General features: G+C 30.8%; 1 pseudogene; it reads left to right on the plus strand.

Annotated features, from left to right (window-relative positions):
- LOC109329401 overlaps positions 1-879 on the plus strand; it is a 1162-nt pseudogene extending 283 nt beyond the window's left edge.

The following is a 3677-nucleotide window of genomic DNA, read 5'->3' on the forward strand; positions in this document are numbered from 1 at the left end:
TCTAATATTATTTATATTTATATCTAAAATTAATATTGACAAATTCATGTCACTTTTTGGAAGCCTCGCTTTTGTTTTAGGACTAGTGAATGCATTTCAAGACGATATTGCAAACTTAGTCTTGGGAGAAAATGGAGTGCAAGTAGGCAAAGATTATGGGACGAGTTCTCTGATCCAGCCAAGACTAGAGATGAAATCATAAGAAATATTCCAATTGGCATAGACAAAGATCAATGGACTCATTTTGTTCACTATCGTCTGAGACCATCAACTATGGTATATATTGACATTACTTTGGTTGTTTGAATTTTTCTATAGCTATTTTTATTTGATTAGTATGTGAATGTGTAATTGTTTTTCATAGGAACTTTGTAGGAAAAACAAAGAAATTCGAAAGAAGCAAGTAATTCCGCATACTGGTGGTTCTAAGCCTAATTCAAGAATAAGGCGTGAGATGGTAGCGACACTATCATGTTACTTTCTATTTATTTAGACTTCGCACTTATTACTTTTTATTTCTTTAGAAAATCTCAAATTTGAATTAAGTTTTCTATATTTTAGATGGTGAATGGGAAGCCACCAGGTCGTGGAAACTTATACGTTGCCACTCATAAAAGGAAGGATGGTACATTTGTAAATGAAGCGGCAAAGATTGTAGCGGTAGGTTCAATCTAATTAACTAATCTTCTTTGCATGCATTGAATTTTAATCTTCAAATTTTTACAATTGATAACATTTTTGCATGCATGTAGGAACAAATTCAAGAGGCTTTGACTCAAACCAACATTGATGAATCTAAAGGAGAGTGCTAACCATGGGTATGGGAGCAGTTCCTACGAATACATATAGGAATACTAGACTTCGAGTTTCTGATTTGAGCCACTCTTCATCATTTGTTTCTGTATCTTCATCTTCCAATGATTGGCGAGAGAGATGCAATAATTCGGAATCAGCATTTAAGTCCTACATCATAATGAAAGAAGGAGGAATCCCTGAAGGATTGGCTAACTTCTTTCTACATGTATGTGCAAGTACCATTATTATATTCAGTATTTTGTTTGTTTGTTTGAATTTCCTGGTTTGAATATAATGAGATTTTGAAAGTTTCCCTTTCTGGTTAGATATAGCATAAATTGTTCAATGTTTGATATAGTATAAATTGTCACCAGGAGGCTAGCAAAATTTGTTGTCTAACTATACATGAATGTGTATATTACTTTTGCATGTTGCTGACTTGTATGTCTAGCTTGCATTTGGCATATTACTTATGAGTTATTGCCTATAGATACATAGTCTTTATATGCGTCCGTGTTGATAAAAATCAAGAAGTATCCACCGTTAGCATTTGTACAATTTGGGGTATCAACTATGACATTGTTGATACATAAACTTTTTACACATGTAGTATTGTACACTTGTTGCAGTGTTAAGATTGTTTTATGGATTTCATCATTAAAGAAGGAAGTGTTGTTGTTATTTTTACATTCTTAGTTAGTATATAATGATGCAGTAATTATTAATGTTTTTTTATTGTTCCAACTAAATGTTTTCATTTTATTATTTTAGGCTAATGATGATCCAAGTATTTTTAATACACCTTTAGGTGCAAGAGGATCATCTGGAGCCAACAACATTTAGGATATTTGTTATGTATTTTGTTTTTAAAGTGTCATATGAGACTACTTTTAGTTTTTTGAGATTTTCTGGTGTATCTGGATTTATAACGAATGATGAATTGTAACTCTTTCAACTTTGTTACGCTACCTTGGTTACTTGCAATGAAATTTTATTATTGCTAAGAACATTTTTATTTAGTATTGTATATTTAAATAATAATTATAAATTAATGACACTAAAGTTGTGAAAATTATGAAATTAAATTGAGGTTGAAATACCTTCTAGCATGTCTCCATTTGTTATTTCAAGTAGTGGGGTTGAAAATCTCTACAATTAATATTCTCAAATAGTAGAGGTTTAAAGCCTCCATGGTAAACACTACAAAAACCTCCTCAAATAGCGAAGGTTAAAAATCTCCTCAAATAGTGGAGGTCACAAACCTCCACAAATAAACCACTGAGAATTTATAGGTACCAGAGGTTTTCTAAAACCTCCGCAAAACGCTTCTAGCGGTCATAACTGTAGCGGTTTTTGAAACATCCGTTATTTATATTATGGAGGTTAAAAACCTCCACTAATTGCATAAAAAACATCCACTAAATATAAAATCTGTTGTAGTGTAATAATTTATCAACAATTAAACTTTTTAAATACACGAATAAATATGGATAAAATATTCTTAAAATGGAGAGATAAATAGAAACAATGTAATGTTTTTTAATAATATTATTATGTGTTCTAACATATAAATTATATATTCAGCATTTTTTTCCATTTTTTCATATATGGATATTAAGGTGATATTAATTTAATTACTACTTTAAATTAATGTAATTATAAAATAAATAAAAATAACTAATTGTTTAAAAGATGTTATTTAGGGTGTATGGAATGAGGTACTGCTAACTAAAAATTGGTTTTCGTCTTATTAAAATTATCGGAACTGATTGAACATGCACAATATGTTATCAAAATATATTTGAGGGAGGGGATGACATAAAAAACTACTAAGATAGCCTCCATATAATTCTACTTGTACATATTATGTAAAATATGTTAATAATTGAAATTGTCAAAAGAATGGTAATGGGAAGTGTTACTATTTAATGACTTGGAGACTATTTTGTAAAAATATATGTGGATTATGTTAAATAGACATCTATATACTTATCTCATCCCTTATCAACTCATAGCTTACTTGATTTTTATTAATGGCTATATACAAAGGAAATGAGACTCGTGACACCCTTTCACATTTCTTATACCATAGAAAATGTGTGCATCTGAATTTCCGCCTTTCCGGAGGAAGAGCTTTTTCATGCATGGGAAAGTTTGCGCCTTTCAAGAGCCAAAGTGGACAAGATTAACAATGACCTCATGTTTTTCCAAGGTTAGTTGATGGTTGCTCACTATGTCAGATATCGTAATTAACATTGGTCATTCAACATCACAATTTTGAACGACGTTGTTGAATATGAGGCGGAAGAACATCAACAACACATATTAAAGCAAACGTTGTCAATGTGGGTAACTTTAACAATACATTCTTGAAACAGTGTTGTTGAACATCAGTGACGTTAGTGCTGACTTGAATGAGTTATGTTTAACAGCTTATATGATAGGAAACGATGTTAATGTACATCTATTCCACAGTGCAACGTTGAATAAGCATTGTTGAAGATGACATAGTAACAGCGATTTCTTAAATATGTGTTGTTGATTGTATACGACGTTTTAAATATCAGAAATATTAATGGTTGACTGGTTATGCGTCTCTTCATTTCTTGAAATATTAATGGTTGAACATCTGTCAAGGAAGGCGATGATGATTCTCTTTCCATTTAAATCTATAAATGGTGTGGTTCACTCCATGTTTTATTTCATCAGTAAGAGTATGTGTTTCTATAGATTATTTTTTCTACTTTATATATTTTTTGTCTCCTTCATTGTCTCATTTTATAATTAGTCATGACACTCAAGGAGATGAAGATAGGAGGAAGAAAATACAAAGTAACCAAAAAGAGAGCAATACAAGGCAAAAATAAAAATGGAAGTTTTGT

This window comes from Lupinus angustifolius, chromosome LG16, assembly GCF_001865875.1.
Source record: "Lupinus angustifolius cultivar Tanjil chromosome LG16, LupAngTanjil_v1.0, whole genome shotgun sequence".
Classification (NCBI taxonomy): Eukaryota; Viridiplantae; Streptophyta; class Magnoliopsida; order Fabales; family Fabaceae; genus Lupinus; species Lupinus angustifolius.